A 23,204-nucleotide genomic window follows, 5' to 3' on the forward strand; every position below is an offset into this window, starting at 1 on the left:
AGCATGGTCCAGGACAGATCATGTTGAGTGCTTTCCTCTAACATATTTATATTGGTTACATCAGGTTAATGAACACCCAAGGCACTTTTCAAGAAGTCACAAAAGGGGTGAGTCTAAGGAGCAGGTGTTGAAGTAGAAAAGAAGGCCCGTCTACACACTCTCTTTATGTGAATGAACCAGAGGTTTTCGCTGTTGCAAATGTGGTTGATTTTATAATTTGAAACCACTAACTGATACAGTGATTGACTTTCCAAAACATACCCCTGGTGGTGATTAAAAAAACTACTGAGATTATCCCCGATTTGGGCCTCTAAACTCAGGGATGGTTCTGGATAAGCAACCCTATTTCCAAGTGTGTCTTAGGTGATGCTGGTTGAGAATGGGACACCCATTCTCTGGGAGCCAGCCAGAGAAGTTACCCTGCTTTTGGAGAGATGGGCTGTCACTGAGAGAACAGTGCATCACTAGGGAGGATCGAATTCATGCTCCTCCTCCCACAACAAATCTTGTAGCTCCATAGATACTCCTTGTTTCTCCTTGTCTCCCTTTTCTCATACCCATGTCAACCTCCCTCACTCAGTAGTCGACTCATTGAGGATTTGCTTTAAAAACGTATCAACATCTTAATCTTCTCCAAATCAGCTTCTCTATGGCCAGGAGAACTGTAGGCTAGGATGTCCATCTCTCGTAAAGTTTCTGTAGCAAGTGAAAGCAAGAGGGTCCATTGGGGTGGTAGGGCAAGAGGCTAATCCTTAGTGCAAAGGTAGTCACTAAGTGTCTTGGCAGATTAGAGGGTAAAGTGAGTGGGGAGAATCAGCTTAAAGAACCAAATTGGATTCGACCAGAGCAGAGGTATAGGTATGGAAGAGTGGTTTTGGCAGTAGCTGCTGATTGAGCCAAGTTCAGCCTGGAACTGATGGATGATATGGAAGACAACTTACCTAAGTAGCTCCTGGATCAGAAAGGAGCCTCAAAGTGAGAGAACCTGGGGCAAATCTCAGCTGGAGTCCCCTGATGGGACTTTGATACATCAAGATCTCTTGGCTGTTGAGGAGATAGTGGGTCCAGAAAGAGGATGAGGAATCTGGAAAAGTGTGGGAGATCAACCACGCATAATTTTATCATTATGGAGTGTCTTCTAGAATTTTACAGTTTACAAGGTATAATCACACATATTATCTCGTAATTTCCACAGTTACCTAATAATACTGAGAAGTAGTTTTAGCTAACTATAATTCATTCATTTGTTCATCATATTTTGAGAGCCTTTTATGCACAAGGCATTGTGCTGGATACTCGAGATACTACAACGGACAAGACTGTATCAACAGTTGAAAAGTAATTGCCATGTGACGGGATTATGTTTTGGTACGTAAGGGTAGCTGGGCACAGCCAGCAGGAAGACCTAAGATGGTGTAGGCAAGTATTTTCAAAAGACATGACATTTAAGATGAGACTGAATAGTAAGTAAAGATGAGCTAGGTGAGGGGCAGGGGATGCAAGCATGTTACAGCTAGAGGTACAATTTATTGAAGACCCAGACATGAGAAGATCAGAGAAAGTCAGAGAAAGCAAGCAAGTGAATTTGCCTTACTCTAGGAATCACACTGCGGTGATCACAGCTGGATGAAGAATGTCAGGGATGAATCAGAAGAAATGAAACTGGAAAGAGGAAGGAACCAAGTCTTGAAGGGTCTTGGAAGCCATGTTAAGAAGGATGAATGAGAGGTAAAGAAGACGACATTGAGCTTTCTCACTTGGGCAGTTGGTGGATGGCTTGTGTGAGTTTACTGAGGTAGGAAGCCTGAGAGGAAAAGCAGGTTTTGAGGGAGAGATGACTAATGCAGTTTAAGACATGTCATGTTGGAAACATCATGTCACTGTCCAGTAAGTAGTTGAAGACAAAGATCTGGATCTCAGGAGAGGAGCATGGGCTGAAGATGGCAATATGGAACTATTGCCAGGTGGCTGGTTATTAAAGACAAAGAAGTAGCTGAGATTGCCAGGGAGAGTAGACAGAGGAGAAACAGGCCCAGGATAGAGCTCCAAGGAACTTCAAAAGTAAAAAGAAGAGAAGGAGAACCCATAAAGGAGTTGAAGAAGCATGTTGTTCTGTTGAGAGAATATGTTCTGGCCATATGTCTCTGGGCAAGTTAGGTCACCTCTCTGAGCCATGGTCTTTTCATCTCTAACAAGGGCAATAATAGCACCTACCTTGTGGAGCAGTACTTAGAAAGTTCATCGCAATTCTGTCACATAGTAAGCATCAGTTAAGGTTAGCTCATGTTTTAGTAAGAAGAATGATAACAATGAAAAAAAGCAGCAACTAGAGAAGTCAGAAGAACATGAGATGAAGGCGATGGCATGGGGGAAGAGTGTTGAGACAAGGGAAAACTGGTCAATAAGGACAAATGGGCCAGGTGAAGTGGCTCATGCCTGTAATCTCAGCACTTTGGGAGACTGAGATGGGCGGATTATTTGAGCCCAGGAATTCAAGACCAGCCTGCGCAACAAAGTGAGACCTTGTCTCTGCAAAAAATAAATACATAAATAAACAAAGACAAATGTGCTGAGGCCAAAACAGAAAGGCTGAAAATAGTCTATTGGATTTGGCTGTAGGTAGGACATTGATGACCTTTGCAAGGCTTTTAGGAGCATGGTCTGAGATGAGGAAGACCTGGAGATAATAATTGTGGGAGAAATGGATTTTCAGAAGAGTTCAGTAGTTAGGCTGAGGTCATACAGCCAGTAAACTCCGTTGTCACATAGTGACTCAAACTCAGATTGTCAGACTCCAAATCTGGTTTTCTTTCCACCTACAGGACCCAAGGAAGATAATTTAACAAATACACATAACTCCATGACTTCTGCTTAGTTAACTGAGGAGAGGAAGGAATGAGAAAATTAAAAATAGAAAGAAAGGATGGGGTATGGGGAGATAGAAATATATAGCAAAGCACAGAATTTGTCAGGAAGGGTAATTAGGCAGACCCATTCCCAGGAAGGGGAGGAAGCTGAATATAAAATCAACAAATGTTTCTTGAATGCCTCTCACGTGTCAAGCATGTGGGGACTGCAGATGAAACAGAGACATAAGACACGACTCTTGCTTCCAGGAACAAGACATAAACATGAAAAAAATTTAAGTGCTGAACAGTTGTTTAAGGCAACAATGGAAGAGCTGCCACAAAGCAATATATGATTTATTGTCAAATGAATTGTAGCAAACAATGAATGAAAAAACTTCTTCAGAATTTGCCAAGGAAAGCTCACTCAGTTTCAGGTAGATGAACTGGGCCCCTCAGCAGCGCCAGGTATGGGGGCCCCTGGGAGTTGTGCCAAGAGATGGGGCTGCCCCTGCTAGGGGAGGGTAATAAGTCTTGTGGCGTAGGCCCAGAAAAGCTGGGTGACCCGTAACTGGGCTATAGGATGAGAACACTGGTCTCCACCTGGCTCAGGGTGTGTGTGTGTGTGTATCAGAGACAAAAATTGGAGAAAGACGCATAGAAACAGATAGGTAAACACAGAGACATAGAAAAGGGTAGATGATGAAAGATAGGGAAAGAATGCCTGGCACATAGTGGCTCATTGGATAGATGAACAGACAATCCAAGAAGATTCAAAGCAAAGTGTAAGAGAGAGGCTGAGCCACGTATTGGGAAATCTGAATCAGACTCAATCGTGACTCTTTACCTGTGTGCATTTAGGCAAGGTTACTTGACATTTCTGGGTTTCCTTTTCTTTGCCAGACAGGAATAGCAACATCTACTTTGCCAGACTGTTGTACCAGGCCTGAATGGAATAACATGTATATAAATTACCTGGTACACGGTCTGATCCGAAGTCCAGGCTCAATAAATGTCACTTGTCAATGGCAGTTCAAGGTGCTTACAGATTGTCACCTTTCACTGAGGAAGTTTGAGATGCTTTATAAATATTAGCCGATGACGTCTCACAAGACACTGGAAAAGTGGAAAACAAATGTTATCATCCTTATTTTATGCATGGAGAAGCTTGGCGCTGAGAATCAGGGTTTTGCCAGAGGAATAAGCAATTCTGTGGGAGGATGGGGGAGGGAGGAGGATGAAGCAAAGCCTCAACAAAGATTCTCAAACATGGCCTGCCTTCCCTACCCGCCCTCCAGCCAGCCCTCCAGCCAGCCAGCCAGCAGGTGGTAGGGTCAGATTACATTTGCTCTCCCCTGCTGGGTCTCTAGCTCTGACTGGGGCTGGCTGGTGAGTTTGCAATGACGCAGTGTTACCCTGGGCATTATTTCTCAAAAAATCAGGCAGCATGAAAGAGGATGAGCTCTGATCAGAACCAACACTGATTCCTTCTGAGAGCAGTCTACGAATCAGACTGTCTTTGGCAGCCTTTTCCCACCTCCTCCGTGACAACTTGATAATAGTCCGTCCTGGTGGAATTTTCTCCCCCAGGACATTCCTGCAACTGAGTTGCTTCGCCCTTTCAAAACACAAGCGAGCAGAGCCCAGACACTGAAACAGCCTTCCGGTCTCATTAGCGCGCTATGTTTCTCTGTTGTTCTGATTTGTTATTGTGGTTCCTGGGTGTGAATATGATCACTTGTTAAAGGGGCCTATTTATACGAGTCTTCTCTTTAATTTACCTCCATTTCTCAGCACCCGAGGAATAGAAGGAAATCAGTGCACTGTGCTAATGATCTCTGTGGCCCCGGTCGCTAGGTGCGAGGGTGGAGGCCCAGACCCTAAGGAGGCTTTTAATGTCTGAACCAGTGTCACTGTCGCCTCCTCCAACCCATCCTTCAGCGCACACACTAGGGAAGTACGTCAGCGTTATGGCTGACTTGAGTATGAGTTTGTGAGTCAGAAATCAGCTGCTGGAGAAGAGCAGACGAATTAAGGTTGAATGGGGGTTGCATGCCCATGTAGACAATTATGGTGCTTCAGAAAGGCCAACTAGGAGGTCTAGAATATAAAACAAGTGTGAAGCCTTGGAGGGTGCTTGGCACACAGTAGGTGCTCGGTAAGTGGGGGCTGAATTTGACAAAGTAGAACCAAAGCTATGGCAAGAATGCCAACAATGTGGCAGGGCACGGTGGCTCGCGCCTGTACACTTTGGGAGGCTGAGGCGGGCAGATCACGAGGTCGGGAGATCGAGACCATCCTGGCTAACAGTGAAACCCTGTCTCTACTAAAAAATACAAAAAATTAGCTGGGTGTGGTGGCGGACGCTTGTAGTCCCAGCTAGTTGGGAGGCTGTGGCAGAATAGTGTGAACCCGGGAGGTGGAGCTTGCAGTGGGCTGAGATCGCGCCACTGCACTTCAGCCTGGGCAATAGAGTAAGACTCTATCTCAAAAAAAAAAAAAAAAAAAAAGAATGCCAACAATACTAGGTTGTTAGACCTGAGGCTTGGAATATCAATTCATTCCAACTCACCCTTCGCCTTAGTTAAGTCCTTATTTCAGTAGGATAAGAATGTATGTAAAGGTCCAAAACATGTTTCTATTTACATTATAAAGCTCCACAAAGTAGGAAATAGGCACCTTTCTTCCTCCTTTAGAACTCTATTCTTAATTTCTTATTAGGACAGTCTTCCCCCCTGTTTGGAAGCAAGCTCATTTCTTCTGGACCTGCCCTTGGAGGAGACGGAGAGCTCTAGTTCGCTGTTTTTGTTTGTTTGTTTTTTGTTTTTGTTTTTGTTTTTTTTGAGATGGAGTCTTGCTCTGTCACCAGGCTGTATTGCAGTGGTGCAATCTCGGTTCACTTCAACCTCCGACTCTGGTTCAAGAGATTCTCTTGCCTCAGTCTCCTGAGTAGCTGTGATTGCAGGCATGTGCCACCTCGCCCAGTTAATTTTTGTATTTTTAGTAGAGACAGGGTTTCACCATGTTGGCCAGGATGGTCTCAATCTCCTGACCTCGTGATCTGCTCACCTTGGCCGCCCAAAGTGCTGGGATTACAGGCATGTGCCACTGCGCCCGGCCTCACTGACTTTTTTAGGAGCCCTTTATGCATCAATCCATATAATGCCTCAACCCCCTCCCTCCACAATGCCTGGTCTTATTTCCTTCCATGTTTATAAGTGATCTCATTAACCAAACGTTTACATCATCCTTTTGCCCCTGCCACAACTTCTTTCAAGGAGAAATCAGGCTGGATATGATGAGAAGATACCAATACTGGTGCAACCAATATTTCCTACTTGTCTGTCTCACTCATACCAATTCAGAATTAATAACAATGCCTAAATTAATAGTGCTCTCACCATGTGCCAGGGCTATATGTATATTATCTCAATTTATCTTTCAGCAACTCTATGATGAAAGTGCTAATAGTATTCCTGAATTATACATAAGGGAAACAAGGCACAGAGAAGTTGAGTGACTTGCCCAAGGCCACAGTGAAGAGCGGCAGAGTCTGGACTTGAACTCGAAGTAGTCTGATGCCAGAACTCATGCTCCTGACAACCCTGCCATGAAACCACAGGTTTGTCATGCTTCCTCCTCTGCAGTCCCACTGGGGGTTCCATTATAAACACAGTGTGCTTACATTCTTTTCTGCTATATTATATGGCGTCAATCTTTCTCCATGTCTGAAGATTTTATTTTTCCTTCACTAGTCATTCCCTTCATACATTCATTTTGTTCAACATCTATTTCCTCACCACCTACTGGGCATCGGTTCTATTGTGTACTAACTCTGCTGCAGTTCCAGCGACACTTTCCAAAGCCCTGGTGGCTTCAGTCTGCTTCTCACCTTTGCTCATCTCTTGTCCTTCCTTACCTTATTCCCATAGAACATAAAGTTAAGAAGGATTTTCAAGGCTTGAAATTGAAAGAGCCTCAGAAGTTATCTACCAGCCCACTCACTTTACCCATAAAAACCCAAATCAACAGAGCTAACTGTGGCAGAGCCTTGTTCTAATTAAAGTTTGTTCTCTTTCCTCTACTCCTTGCTACCTCATTTTAGGATCAGTTACATAATAGATAATAAGTGTTATTTGGCCGTGTGTAGCAATCTGTGAGTCAATTTTTAGTTTGTAAAATGGGAATAGTATTGATATTTATCCCTTAGGATTCTAGTGAGGTTTAAATGAGTAAATACATGTAAAGAACTTAGATTGGTGCCTGAATTGATAAATGTTAGTGATATGGCTTGACTCTGTGTCCCCACCCCAATCTCATCTTGGATTGTAATCTGAATTATAATCCCCAGGTGCAGAGGGAGGGACCTAGTGGGAGGCGATTGGATCATGGAGTTGGTTTCCCCCATGCTGTTCTTGTGATAGCGAGTTAATTCTCATAAAACCTGATGGTTTTATAAAAGGCGGTTTCCCCTTCTCTTCTCCCTCCTGCCGCCTTGTGAGGAAGGTGCCTGCCTCTCCTTCACCTTCTGCCATGATAGTAAGTTTGCCAAGGCTTCCCCAGCCATGTGGAACTCTGAGTCAATTAAACCTCCTTTCTTTATAAATTACCTGGGCTCAGGTGGTATTCTTTACAGCAGTGTGAAAACAGACGAATACAGTTAGTTTATTATTATATTTTATTCCACCTCAACATATTTCATTATTCATTTATAAGCCGATTTCTAAATATTTGTGTTAAGACTTTTTGTCCTAGACATGGACTTTAAAAAATGAACTTTTTTTCATCTTATGATGCCATTAATGAGCTAATATAAGATATTATATATAATTTTTAAAGGCAAATGAAATCTTCCTAGCCCTGCTTCCCTATGTAGGGACTTTGGCAGAGTCAGGTCATGCATTTTCCTTTGCTTCCAAAATACCCATTCGATCATAACTATTTCCCACTCTTACCCCTATTACACCGCAGGAAGCTTGAGGGTATAGCCTAGTCCTGTTCATCTTTTTATTTTTTAGTTTTTTGTTAATTTTTCAGCTAAGACAGAAAAAGAGGTGATTTATTGTATGGTTGTTGCACTCAGCCACAAGTGAACACAGAAATAGTCCAGGATGTTACAGGTCTGGGGCAGAGGACCAACATGGACAGTTTTTGTTATGAGCAAGGTGAGTCTCAGAGGTAGTCTTGGTGATCAGATGGCGACGAAGTTCTAGATCCATTGAGAGAAGCTCTAAACAGTAGCTTGCATTTCAACAACTTGTACCAGCATTTCCGGCCTCTGCCATTCCATGTTTCTACTCCCGTGGCCTCCACTGGTGCACAGACTAGTGATTTACCTGAACTTTTGCCTCATCTTTCTTTTGCGCTTCAGCCTGCACATTCACTTCTTCCTCCACTGGGCTGTCATGGCACAGAGGTTTCCAAGAAGATGGCGCTAAGACTGAGACCTCATCTTTTTATTCAGTTCTAAGCATTCAGTAGCTGGCACACAGTAAATGTTCCACACTTATTTGTTGTTGAATGAGTGAATGTAGCCTCTTCAGATTTATGTTCTGCCCTCTCCTACCTACCTGCCCTTTTACCATAATCCCCAACTTCTTTCTACTATTGCATATGTGTGTGTGTGTGTGTGTGTGTGTGTGTGTATGAATATATATATTTTATTTTTCTGGACTGAGTCTTCATTCTTAACTTTAATAAACCATTGAGTTTAAAACAAGCATATAAACTCTCAAATGCAGCCAGACTGGTGGATTACAAAGAGACTATAAAAGGAACGAGTAAGCAAAAATTAGTCAGAAGTGCTCAATATTACAGAGGGAGGAGGTACTTTGAGTATAGACACACAGTGCTAACTCTTTAAGTAGCTCTAAACCTACAGAGATGGGACAAAGGGGGCAATTGAGAGCTTCAGCTTTGTAGGTAGACAGACCTGGAGTTGAATGAGGGCACTGCCCTCTCTAGGCTTCTCCTTCACCACCAGTAAAATGAAAGAGATAACCAGTGCAGGACCAAGTGAGATCATTGTTGTCCAGTGTTTGCCACATTGAGAGGTCCCGATAAGAATTAACTATAGAGTGAGGCTGTGAAGGGTCATCATACACAATCATGTCACTGCAAATAATTACTATTTTATTTTTTCTTTTCCAATTGCCATACGTTTTAATTATTTTTCTGACATTAACCCTATATGGCACAGGCCAGTACAATGTTGAATAGAAATGATAACGTTCAGTATTTTTCCACTTAATATGATTAGTTTTGTTTGTGGATACTTATTATCAGAGTGACGACATTCCCTTGTATTCCTGGTGTGCTGTGAGTTTTTATCATAAGAGGGAGCAGTATTTTGTCATATCCATTTTATGCATTGATTGAAATAATCATACTGCTTTTCTCTTCATTCATCTTCACCCCAACGAGGAGAAATGGCTTCTTAAGAACATCCCATGCTCTTTATTTCAAATCTGTAATCGTAGAGCGTTTGCTCTCATGAGGGGAACTGACAACTAGGAGGAAGTGCCCCATTCCTCAACACCAACTCTGGGAACTGGTGGGAAATCTCTCCTTGTCTATGTGAATGTGTTTGCCTTCTGGTTTACCAATCATTTTTATAAGACATTTCTCACTTGAGACTTGAACTTGAACTGACTGAGTTCAGGAGGAGACCCTGGACCTGTGGTGACTTTCCCTCTCCCCTTCCTCCAAACACACACACAAGATGCAGCCACCTGGGGAGAATTTGTCAGAAACAGCCAAGCATCTCTCACCATGTAAAGAGCAACAGCAGTCATTTTCATCATGACCATCATCATCATGATAGGTTAATAGGGCACTTGTGCATTAAGGACAAATGTGAGTCATAAATATAAAAATAATAATTTAAAAGAAATAAGATCATTCATTTTAACTCTGTTATCCACTGTCCTTTGCTTTCCTGAAATTATACAACCAATCAAGCAGCAGACAGACACCCAATTGAATGTGGTTACCAGAAATACTCCCTGCCTTGCTTTGTGATTGGTTGAATGTCTCCTGAGGGCCAAGAGGTTTTTAAGCAACTGGTGCAAATGGATGCCTTTCTGAAATTAACCAGTTGACGAATGTCACAGCCATCAGGCTCCCCTCCAGTGTTGGGCCAGACAGTGCTCAAGCTGCATGCTTCCCTCACAGCCTCCAGGATGGTCTCAATCTCCTGGCCTTGGGATCTGCCCACCTTGGCCTCCCAAAGTGCTGGGATTACAGGCATGAGCCACTGCGCCCAGCCTCACTGACTTCTTGACTAAGGGTAAGATGAATGGTCCAGGGGTTGGATGGGCAACCAGTTCAAAGGTGACTGCAGAGTGCTCAGCCTTTGAGGACTGATATTTCTCTCTCTTGTGCATCCTTGGATCTATGTATGGCCTCTGCCATGTCCAAAATTTCTGGATGTTTGTTTAGAACTGAGGCCTTCTGAGGAGGGGTTTATGTATGTGGTACAAAGACCCAGACTTGACCCTGGCTCAGGTGCTTATAAACTGTGGGAACATGAGCATGTTATTACCCATTCTGAGTTTCACTTTCCTCAACTATGTAAGGAGAAAGTAAGACCTGCTTCACATGAGCATTAAATGATACATAAAGCCTGTTTCACAGCCCCTGGAATATATTGGGTGCTCCGTAAATGGTAGGTAAGTTATTATTATTATTACTTACTACTATTATGGAAGGAACCAAGAAGGTCAGCTGAATCCAGATATCACAGAGCATAAATGCTGTTATCAGAGAGTTACTTATTTGGGTTCTTCTCCCAGTGGATCCCCTTTTAAAAAACAGATATGGATTTTGCGTATACTGAGGTGTTAGTAACATACATTAGTAACCCATCTAAGTACTTTCTTCTTGATCTGAAAGAGGCAAGGGGTTATCAGACTACATTTCCTTTCATTGTGATTTTGCCCAAGGTTGGACCCATGCCCAGAGGCCACTAAGCTGAGTTCAGTGACTGTGAGTTGCTCTAGTTAGCACTGGGAATGGAACCTACACTCGCAAATGCTTTATGGTCCTGGTTGTTTCTGTCCTGACAGAGTACAGAGTACAGGGGTGGGACCAGGCGACTGGGCTGGTCCTAGCTCTGTCACTGTCTATGTGGCTTTGGCCAGGGTCTCTCTTTGGATGTCAGTCTCTTCATCTGCAGAGTGGGAGGGCTGCATTTTATTGGTGATTCCCAAGTGGCGAACAGGGAAACAGCCCTTTAACAAACACCAGGAGTGAGGAAGAAAAGGGGTTAGGAGAGCAGACAGAGGAGAGCCAGATCACAGTTGCCGAAGGGGAAAGGGCAGGGGTAGAAAATCTGTTTGAGAAGAGTAATTCCTGCTTCCCAAAGGACCAGCACTTGGGAAACCAGACTAAATATCTCTGAGGCCATGGGAATGTACAGCCCGCTTCGGGGTAGGCAAAACTGTATATGTAATCTAAAGAGGGAAGGATTTACATAAGGCTAAACAACCACCCAGAAGGGAATTAGATTTCAAAGCCTCTGAGTTCTGGCCCACTGCTTAGCCATATGCTGCACCTGTTTCCCTTTTTCTTTTTACTAGCATGGGCTCTCCCTCTAACACCTACTGACCATTAATTAATGGCCAACAAATCAGTTGACATACTGTACTAAGTACTTACTGTTCACAGTCTAAGAATTTATGCAATAAATTGTATTTTTCTTAGGGGTTGTTAGCATATCCGAAGGCCAGTTGTTGAGCCTGGCAAGGTGATATTTTAAGTATCTGCTTAAAATTCTATCCACAAGGTTCTGTTGCCTAGAAAATTCTTAATGAGAAGAGTTGAGCAAGCAGTTGATCAATGCAGGCACAGTTTTAGGAACACTAATGGACATCAGCTGGTTGGTGGACATTAGTTAGGGCAGGTAGGTCCACCTAAGACTCTCCTCGATTTATTCCTTTGGCTCTTGACTCTTGCCATGCTGTAATTATGAAGTGCTTTGAGCGTCTCCTCAGTCCGATTCCTCTATGTGTTACCCTGTGATGTGAGAGCAGGAGTCATGGAATTAGAAAACCTGGTTCTTGTGCTCACTTGCTGCCTACCTGCTGTGCAATATTGGGCAACTGTATACTCTCTCTGAGCCTCAGCTGCCTCATCTGCAAAACAGGCAACAACTACACCCTTCCAGACTGGTTGTGACGATCAACCAAGGTCACCGGCGGGAAGAAACATATTGCAAACTGTATGGCTCTGTGAAACTGTGAGCTCCTTGAGGCCTGGTCGTGACTCTGTTTTTTTGTTGTATATAATATTTAATGCAGTAGTTCTCAACCACGTAAGAATCATCCAGAGAGCTTTTAAAAAATACAAAGGCCTGGGCTTCACTCCCAGATATTCTTACTTAATTGTTTTAGGGTGGAGCTGCGGCATTGGTATTTTTAAAAGTTCCCAGGTGATTCCAATGTGCAGTCAGAGTCAAAAATTACATTTGGCTCTTTGCTGGAGGCTCAGTTCTGTTGGATGAATGAATGATTCTAATTATGACTTCCTCTCCGCTTCCCCTGGAGGAGCGTGCTTGGTACTGGATGGAAAGATGTTTCCTGTGTCAGGCTTTACTCAGGTGCCTGGCTATTTCTAGAACTGCTTTGGAAGAGCATCTGGATGTTCATGTTCAGAAGATGCTCACAATGACTAACTTGCTGGTGGGCAGCACCTCAAGGGCCCAGGAGGGGGCGGCCCTGCAGCTGCCGCACGTGGCCACTGGGCTAGTATTTTTAAGTGGCAGTCAGCCAGGCCTTGGGTAGGCGGAAGGGAGCTGGGATTCCCTGGCCTCCCTCCTACTTCCCACCAATTAGGTCAGGTCAGCCTTTGGCTGTGTTAAATGCTTTAGGAAGTTCCTGGACCCTTTCCCGTTGTTTACCTTGTGAAGACATTTCAGCCAGAGTTTTTAAATAGAACAATGCAACATGAAATTAATTTTCTGGGCAAGCTGGTAGTGAGGTATACTGGTGTTACAACTCTAACTTTAGATTTTTTCACTTCAGCTTTTGACCGTACTTCCTTTCAGGAAGAATTCTTTTATGGAATTCAACCAGCCCTAACCGTGTGTGTGTGTTCTTCTTCATCCATCAAACACACCATGTTTCGATGCATCAGATTAACATATACAGTTGTGGCAGGAATTTCTTCTTCCCACCTCCCCAGGCCAATATGAGCTTCCCCTGAAGCCATCTTGGATCCCCTCAGTTCGGGGCCGCTGCTCAGAATTCCCAGCAGCCTTCTTATTGCGACACTTCCCACATCCTCAGTCCTTACCCCTCCGGAAAGAGGGCTCAGGCAGTGCTGTGAAAGCTCAGGCAGAGCTGGGCTTATACTCCAGAGCTTCTTTCTCCCTGTTTTCTGAAAGACCTTGGACAAGTTATCTAACTTTTTCAGGGACTCAGTCTTCTCATCTCTAAAATCATGAGGGATTATTGATGAATCCTTAAGGACTTAATCACTAGCCTGACTATCGTGGGAATCCATGAGGTAAGATACAGTTACAGGGAAATGCCTGGCATGAAATTGTGTTTCTTGCTGAGGGTAGGATTCATGTGTGTCCTCCCCAAATGCCCAGGTCACCCAATGGGCACTCAACAAACATCCATTGAAAGGGGGTGCGTGAAAGGACATGCTGGGAATCTAAACCCTAGGACAGAGCAAGGAAGCCCCTTTCCTTCCCATGCTTCCTTGTTCAACTAAAGCTATATATATATATATACACACACATATATATACACACACACACACACACACATACACACACACACACACACCCCTCCTATGGTTGTGTTTGTTGTGTCTGTTAAAGCAAGACATAGTTCTCTTTGTGTGTACTCCAACATGCAGCAAAGTATTGTAACCAGACTGCATCATCTGGATTCATTCCTGAAAGTTGCTTCATGAGGTTGAGCGATCTCAGAGAAGAACCTGGCCTCAGCAGAAAGAGGTGAAGGCCACAGCATTGGCTGAGTGTTCACTAAGTGCCAGGCCCCTCAACTATGGCAACGTACCAGCAGAACACACGGTACAGCAGAAGCACTCATCACCCATAAAACAGATCAAGACGCTGAAGTTCAGAGAAGTTAGGAAATTTCACTGAGCACCCAAGATAAGACACTGCAAAATGGGATTCTTGGCTCTAAAACCCATAGACTTCCATTATATCACACTGAATTTTGCATCAGAGGAACTGTGGTGGAATTGTGACTTTGCCACTAACCAGCCAGGAGGCCTTGGGGTAGCCACTTAATATTTCTGAGGCTCTAATTTCCCCAGCCTACAGGGAGGGTTGGACCACTAGGCGATGGCACGGTTCTCAAATTCGGTTTCAGTGGCCGCCTGTACCAGCCACTGCTAGTGTCTGCAGCCCTCTAGTGGTGCTTTGCAGGAACCAAGTGGTACCTAACCTTTCTGTGGCAGTTATTCACAAAGGGTTGATGCAGACTGCCAGGGCACCTGGGGCCTCAATGCCTGTTCACAGTCACTAACCATGAATTAAAGATAAGCGGGGCTCAGAGGAGCCTTGGAGATAGACTTGAGCTCATTGGTCCTCAGAAGGATTATTATTTTTAAAACTTTGCATGCTGTTTGTTCTATACCATGCCTGGGACTCTCACTCACCCTTGAATGATAAAGAATGAGCCCTCCCCATAGATTAAAATTGTAATTTTAAATTTAGTCATGGGATGTGCACATACCTGACTTTGTTCATATTCTACAGCCCTAATATAATCAGGCCATCCTGGCAGCAACAGGATTGCTGAAGGGATGCTGTGCTGTGGACCAACACATCAGGTTTAAGCCCTGGTAATGCTATGCATTGACACCACTGGGTCTCTCACCTCTCTGCACCCCAAACTCATCATGGATAAATGAGGGGTTTGATGGAAGAGGCCTTGCAAATCTGTCTTATGCATGTGCATGGAGCTGGTTCTTTAGAATGGCAGATTTTTACCATTCCATTCAGTCTTTGAGATTTTTGCTGATGGGAACATGCCTTTCAGGGAAGTTGGGACAGAGGTGTTAGGAAAATATATTATCTAGAGCTAAGGCAGAGTAAGGTGAACAAGGATGGCCTTAGGAGCCACCTACATGCTGACAATTCTTACACATATGACCTGGGCCTCTTCCCTGAGATCCAGAGTTAGTATCTACCTGTCTACTCCATTTGGAAATCTAACAGATATTTCAAACCTAACATGGCCAAAATAGAACTATTTATTCCCCACTCCTCCTAGATATATTCCCCCACCCTGGCCTTTCCCACCTTAGTGAATGGTACCACTGTCTACCTAGTTGCTCTCGGAGCCCTATTTACTTTTCTTCTTTCAGTTATATCCCCATGTCTAGGTCTTCCAAAAACCCCTTCACTCTACCTATAAAATATATCTCAAAGCTGACAATTTCTTCCATCTCTACTATCTGCTACTGTAACTACCCTCTCTCCTCTCTCCACCTGGATGACATGACAGCCCTAGCCTCTTTTTTTTTTTTTTTTTTTTTGAGACTGAGTCCAATTCTGTCACCCAGGTTAGAGTACAGTGGCGTGATCTTGGCTCACTGCAACCTCTACCTCCCGGGTTCAAGCGATTCGCCTGCCTCAGCCTCCCGAGTAGCTGGGATTACAGGCATGTGCCACCACACCCGGCGAATTTTTGTATTTTTAGTAGAGACGGGGTTTCACCATGTTGTCCAGGCTGGTCTCGAACTCCTGACCTTGGGAACTGCCTGCCTCAGCCTCCCAAAGTGTTAGGATTACAGGCGTGAGCCACCGCGCCCAGCCAGCCATAGCCTCCTAACTGGTCTTGGACTTCTACTCTTCCCCCTGGAATTCATCCTCCAGAATGATTATTCAGAAGAGCAGCACAGATTGTGTTGTCCCCTTACTGAAATCCCTCTAGTGGTTTTGCCTTTGCTTACAGAACCAAATCAAATCCCTAGTCTCGAGGCACTCCCGCTCCAACCCTCCCAGCCTCACCAGTCAGTCTTTCTCCACCCACCCCTCCTTCATCTCACATTGCTCTGGCCACCCAGGCCTTCCCTCTGTCCCTGAAGACACCAAAGTCTTTCTCCTCTTGGGGCCTGTGCTGTCTTTTTTTTTTTTTCCTGAAATGCTCTTCCTTTAGATTTTAACACAGTTGTCTTCCTCATGATCAATACTGCCTCAAGTCCCAAATGTGACCTCCTCTGAGGGACCATCCCTGCCTCCATTAACAGAAGCAGGGCCTGAGTCACAGCCCCATATTTTACCTATTTTTTAACCCTTACTCCTGCCTGATTTTTAAAAATGTGTTTAGGAGCTTAACAGCACTCTCCACACTAGAATATAGCTTCCTTTTGAGCATAGAAGGTATTCCTCTTGTTCACCACTGATTCTCCAGAGCTTTGAATTATGCCTGTCACGCCGTAGGTCTTCAAAAATATTTCATGATGAATGAACTGACGGCTGATGAGCCCGGCCTGCTTCATTAACTCTTTACACAGTTAGGCTCATCATTATAGCACACAATTTTGTCATCCGGAAGAAAGAAGAAAGTTACATGTTCTTTTGTTGTTTTGTTTTGTTTTTTAGAGGGTCTCACTCTGTCTCCAAGGCTGTAGTGCAGTGGTGGGATCTTGGCTCACTGCAACCTCCGCCTCCCGGGTTCAAGGGAGTCTCGTGCCTCAGCCTCCCGAGTAGTTAGGATTACAGGTGCATGCCACCATGCTCGGCTAATGTTTTGTATTTTTAGTAGAGATGGGATTTCACCATGTTGGCCAGGCTGGTCTCGAACTCCTGACCTCAGGTGATCCACCTGCTTTGACCTCCCAAAGTGCTGGGATTATAGGCATGAGCCACCGCACCCGGCCTAGCAGAAATTTTTTTCAGTTACACTGTCTTAGTTCTATTCTCTAGTCTTAACTGAACATAGTTCTCAAGATTCAATTCTGGCTATCATGGTAGCATATCTTCAAAACATGAAGAAATGTCTGCTCTGGGCTAGCAGAGATGGAGGGAATGAAGGAGTGTATGTATGTGTGATCAGTATGTATTCGTATGTGCTTGCGTGTGTGTTGAGGGGCTGGGATTTCATTTTATAGTTGAGTGTGATAAATGATTTTAAGCTGCCTTACCTACAATTCTGAGTGTCACTTAGTGTAAATAAAGCACCAGGTGGCAGCAGGGGAGTATTGCTACACTTTTTTTTTTTTTAAACACTTAAGGCATTTTCCCAGTGGATTAGCTGCTATACAAAATGGACAATTAGACACAGGCCCTGCACAAACAGCTTGCAATCTATAGATGGATCAGTTGTCATTATATAAAGCTCCATATCTTCATTATGAAAAGCAGCTATGCTGAATGCCCTTCTCTGAAAGATTGTAGGCAAGGTCTGCAGAATCTGAGCAGGCCAGGGTGAGCCTTGCTCTGCGGAGATTATAATAGAAAATAAAAAATAACAGAAATAAAAATGGGCATACAAGCTCCGAACAAGTTAAGGAATGATTATGTATTGCAAATTATTTGTTAACTTGGCTATTTATAGTTTACTGTCTGTGGCTTCCTCTAGACTGAAAGTCCTTTGAAGACAGGGACCAATCTTTTTCATCTTGAAATCCTGAAACACTTAGGAGAGAGCCCATCACATGAAAGGGGCTTAATAAATGTTTGTTGAACAACTGAGAAAAAAGTTAAGAAATTAAAAAGTAAAAATGAGAAGAAAAAACTGTGGACACTGCTATACAGAAAGGAATTTGGAGCATGCCTTGTATGAATTATCTGAGTTGCATGCTCTTAGTCCCAGAGTGCAGTTTTATTTATCTTTCCTTCTTTTTTCTTCAAGAAGAGACAAGAATTCTTCCATGCCTGACTTCAGTGGAATATTGACCCCTTAGAGATATTCAGATTAGGAAATGCAGGTAAATGAAAGAGGTTACTTTCCAGAGAAAACCATTAAGACATATTCCCATTTAGCTGGACCAGAGTTGCCCGCCATTTTTTTATCATTAAAAATCATCAGTGTGGACCTGGAGACCATGTTCTGTGTTTTGTAATCTTCACCGTCCTAGTATGTTTGTTATCATCCGAGAGTTGGAAGACAAAAAACCAAGCATGTTATTTCTTAGGAGTTGAGCTTCTCTTGAGATGAGGTTCCTTTCATTTCTTTTTCATGCCAGCCCACCACTTCCCAGTTCCGCAGAAACGTGGTCCTAGAGGAATTTCTTCCTCCGTGGGCAGGAAGGGTGAAGGGTGAGAAGAAGAGGAGGACTTAGGGGGCCCCTAGAGGAAAGAGGAGAGACAAGCAGGGAGAAAGAGCCAGGCTGGAGCCAACTCTGGTACAGGGGACAGGGCACTGTGAAAAAGTAACTTGGGGTGTCACGTGGCAGATCACACTCCCTACACCTGCAAATGCAGGTTAGAGTTCAGATTAGATTAGCATTAGCTTAGATTTTATCCCTAACTATAGCTTAAATTCTAAGGAGAAAAATCACCCTATGTATCTTCTCCTGCCCCAAATCCAGAATCCTTTACCAGTCCCGGGAGTCTGAACTTGAATTCCCTTGAAGGAGAGGAAAAGCTTTTCTTCTACAATAATAGATTTAAAAGCCTTACAGATTCAAATGGAAGAAACACATTGGTGTGAGCAATGTAAAAATATACCTGACAGTTTTCTTTCCTGTTTGTTTTGGGCAGGTTGGTGGGTAGAAAACTATAGAAGGGAGGGTTGGAGACTTTGGCTGAGCTGTTTCTCTTCATCCCTGTGCAAAAAAAGAGAGGATGCCAATCCGCTCTGTCTACAAAGATCGTTATGGACATTTCAGCAGCTCCTCGTCTCTATTTTCCCATTGTTGGTTCCACTTTTATAGTAATTTCTGGGAATAATGTAAAAATATTCTGGGTTGTAGATAATTATCTTAAAAACTGACTATGGTCACCCAGTTTTAGTGCCTGAGTTTGCATCTATGATCATATTTCTGCCAAGCGAAGGCTAAATAATATCCTAGAGTGTCCTGTGAATGAAGGTTTTGCACTAGGTCAAGAAAGTAAAAGCGCTGGGAGAACTGCCATCATGACCACGTGACAGAAGAATAGAAATGTCAGACTTGAAAGAATCCGGCCGGGTGCGATGACTCACACTTGTAATCCCAGCACTTTGGGAGGCCGAGGCAGGTGGATCACGAGGTCAGGAGTTCGAGACCACTCTGGCCAACACGGTGAAACCCCGTCTCTAGTAAAAATGCAAAAATTAGCTGGGCGTGGTGGCCAGCACCTGTAATCCCAGCTACTCAAGAGGCTGAGGCAGGAGAATCGATTGAACCTGGGAGGTAGAGGTTGCAGTGAGCTGAGATTGCTCCACTGCACTCCAGCCCAGGCAACAGAGCTAGACTCCATCAGAAAGAAAGAAAAGAAAGAAAGAAAGAGAGAGAGAGAGAGAGAGAGAGAGAGAGAGAAAGAAAGAAAAGAAAGAGAAAGAAAGAATCTATGCATATAGTGAGTACATTCATATGGTATTAATATTTTAAATGTTTTACTTGTATTCTTTGTTCATACCAACTTGCTACAGTTCAATAGAAGAAAATAAATATGCAACAAGTATTGTTTTTGTTAAAAAGTTTTTTAAAATTATACTATTTTATTTGGAAGTGAATCCTTAAATTGATCTATCCAAAAATAAATCTGTGGTTATGAGTTTCTTTTCAAAAAACTGAAATGATCAGCAATCATATTGTTGATTCAAATGCAAGTTTATCATGTACAAAATAAAAAACCAAGTTAATAATAATACGTTATGTCATTATCAATAAACTCTGCATTGGTGATTTTGTTTAAACAAAGCAATATTACACATCACATTAACGTAATTGATCAATTTGAAGTTCATTTGTTTTACTTATATTTATTTTATGAATTGATTTGGTTTTATAGTTGCTTATATAAAAACTATAAGCATAAGGAGTGGCATTAACACCTAGTTTTATGATTGTGCATATTGATATAACTTTATAATAAATGTAATATAAGCCAACATTTTATATGTCATGTGTTAGTTTAGGAGATGTTTTTCTGAATGAGCGTGTCCCAAAGATTATTCTGTGGAATGCTAGTTCCAGGAAATGAGCAGCAACAACATCAAAATGCTTTTGTTAACAAATACATTTAGGAAATGCACTACAGCTACCTTTTTGGGAATTGATAGTACATGTTAGCTATTTCAACATGAGAAAACTGTGCAATTTTGACTACAGTTTTTCAAAATTATTTGCCTTTGTTAAACCATGTTTAAATGAAACAATCATTAGAATCTTATAGCGTTCTACAAAACACAGTAAAGGAAAATTGTTCTGGACTAGAAAAAAAGCAGATTATCCACCTTTCTCTGCAGAAACAAGCAAGGTAACAAAGTCAGACAGTTTAACGAGAATGTGGCTCCAGGGGGTGAAAGTATTGAAAAATAGACTTTTTTTTTTTAAATTTTGCAAATGCAAATGATACTGATAAGGAAGGAAAGGTTGGAGGGTGCATTGAAAGGGCTGAGACTGGCTGCATAGAATGCTGTCTGCTCTACAGTCAAACATGAAGAGGACCGTTTGTAGGAGAGATAGACCCATAGACAAGGATGATTTCTTCATTGTGGCCCAGTGGGTAAGTTTTGGCGAAAATTACCACAGGGCCAATTTCACTATAATAGAAGGAAGACCATTCCAGTTATTAGAGATGTCGAAAGATGAAGTGACTGCTTTGGAACAGAATATGTGCCCTACCCTAAGCAGCTCAGACAAAGGCCGAATGGGGATGCAGATGAAATTCAGGTTATCAAGTAAGTGGTTGGACTGGATGATTTTTAACCTTTAGTTCTATGAGTCCACTTATTTGTGATCAAAATAGGGATATGTACACAAGATAACAATATACTCTACAGGATAATAATTAACACTCATTAAGTGATATCATGTGCCAGGCATGTTACCTATACTAAGATGTTTAATCCTCTCATCCTCCAACAACCCCATGGAGAAAAGCACTGATATCCCCGTTTTTCAGTGAATAGCTGCAGTGGAGAAACACAGTCATGCTTATCACTCCCATTTTAAATTAATGACCACAAACCTCAAGTGGGCCTAATGCTGCCTATCATACTATATCTCTCTTCCATTTACTTTCTCACTCTCCAAGATGATTGTATACTCTATTCTCTCTTCAAATCTCCAACACCTCCCCATCCTCACTTTCAGCTGATCCTAGTGCTTCCAACATTGAAGAGAAACAATCAAAAGAACTTGCACAACTACTACTAACTGCCATATGTTCTGCCTTCCTACCTGGTGTCTATGCCCCTAACTACACCAACCCTTCCAAGTATGCTCCATCTCACACACTATCCTCCACTCAAGGCCGTCACTATAGCATTATCCCCTTTCTCCCACATTATCAGTTTGTTTCTTTTGACTAATTATTTTCATCTGTTATTTATCCTATCTTTGTAAAACTTCCTTTCTAACCTCATTCCCCTTCCGGCTACATCACATTTATTTGCTTCCCTTTAGAGCAAATGCCACAATAAGCTTATTCATTCTTTTTTTTTTTTTAGACGGAGTCTTGCTCTGTCGCCAGGCTGGAGTGCAGTGGCGCCATCTCTGCTCACTGCAACCTCCACCTCCTGGGTTCAAGTGATTCTCCTGCCTCAGCCTCTCGAGTAGCTGGGATTACAGGCGCCTGCCACCAAGCCCGGCTAATTTTTTTAAAAAATATTTTTAGTAGAGATGGGGCTTCACCATGTTGGCCAGGTTGGTCTCCAACTCCTGACCTCAGGTGATCCGTCCGCCTAAGCCTCCCAAAGCGCTGGGATTACAGGCGTGAGCCACCACACCCGGTAGCTTATTTATTTTTAATGCTTTCCATTCCTCTCTTTTCATTCTCTTGTAAACTCACTCCAGTTAGGCTTGCACCCCCACTGCTCTACCAAAACTGTTCTTGTCAAGATGGCCAGTGACTTTCACATGTTTAAATCCAATAGTCAAGTCTCAGTCCTCATCTCCCTTGACCTGTCTGCCACATTTGACATCATTGATTGTTCCTCTTTTCTGGAAACACTTTGTGTACTTGGCTTCCTGGTCACCATACTCTCAGCTTTCTTCCTGCCTCACTGGCTCCTCCTTCGCATTTACCTTAGGTGGCTCCTACTCTTCCTTCACTCTTAACTTTGAAGTGCTCCAGCGTTCAGGTTTTGAACTGCTTTTCTTTGAATTCCCTTGGTGATGTCACCTAGACTTAAGGTTTTAAGAGTGTCACCCAAATATTGTTGACTACACATTTGTCTCTAGCCCAGCCCTTTCTCTTGAGCTCCAAGTTCTTATACTCAATTGGCTACTTAACATTTCTAGTTAGGTGTTTAATAGGCATTTCAAACATAATAAAACTAAACTTCAGATCTTTCTGTAGTGACTGCTGTGATGTGCTGGCCACGTCCCCCTCAGAACTGAGGCAGTTCCCTGCCAGCTCGTAGCAAAGTCCCCTTTAAGAATTGCCCTCAGCTGAAGGGACCTGTCTTGCTTAAGATAACACTCTTACTTGAAGCAGTTCCTCTCCAATGCCTGGGTGATGTGACAGAGAAAAGGCCCAGTCCCACTGCCTCAGTTTGAGACAACTCTGAAGAGTCATTGCAGCTCCATGTGGGACCAGCAGAGGCCTCTGTCACAGCTCCATCGCGGTGGAGTGATGCTCGGCACTGTCTCTGTCTGCCCCACCCTACCTCTCTCACTGCCTTTACAGGTGATGTTCCAGGGATGGGTCTCTGGGGAACACCGATCTCTATCTGACTCTGCTTCCTGAGGAACCTCACTTAAGATAGTAAATATTGAGAACAGTGCTAGGAAACAGACTCTAAAAAGCATTTTGGAACTGGATCACCAGCCCATTGCTGGGAATGAAAGCTCCACTACTGTTTGGTAGTTGGAATACTCACAGCCTTTGGTGTTCTGTAGTAGTTTTTAAAGCTATCATCACCTCTTGTTCTATCAACGATTAAAAAGGATGTTGAAATCGCTATTATGATTGTGGATTTATCTGTTTCTTCATTCAGGTCTATCAGGTTTTAATGCTCTTTTAGTAAGTACATACACACTTGGGCTTAGGTATAGCTTCTCAAAGAATTGACCTTTCTGTCATTTTAAATACCCTTCTTTATTCCTGGTTATATGCTTTATTCTGAAGTATACTGTGTTTCCCTTTTGCTAGTTTACTGATGTGAGTCAATATATTTCATTTTCAGCCTCCGTTATATTTATATGTTTCTTTTGTCCTTTGTTTAAGGCCCCTTTAGAAACATCTTCTCTATGAAACTTCTCAAGACAGAGCTT

The 23,204-nt window shown here is 43.0% G+C and overlaps 1 long non-coding RNA gene across 1 annotated transcript; it reads right to left on the bottom strand.

The window, feature by feature from the left end:
• Nucleotides 1-831: 831 nt before the first annotated feature.
• LOC139356729 (uncharacterized) lies at nucleotides 832-22,738 on the bottom strand. Its single transcript, XR_011609087.1, has 3 exons — nucleotides 22,417-22,738; nucleotides 3,822-3,962; nucleotides 832-1,084 (listed from the first exon to the last, which is right to left on the bottom strand). It is a non-coding gene; the product is annotated as an uncharacterized lncRNA (long non-coding RNA).
• Nucleotides 22,739-23,204: the final 466 nt, after the last annotated feature.

The sequence above is a fragment of the Macaca nemestrina genome, chromosome 1, assembly GCF_043159975.1.
Source record: "Macaca nemestrina isolate mMacNem1 chromosome 1, mMacNem.hap1, whole genome shotgun sequence".
Lineage (NCBI taxonomy): Eukaryota > Metazoa > Chordata > Mammalia > Primates > Cercopithecidae > Macaca > Macaca nemestrina.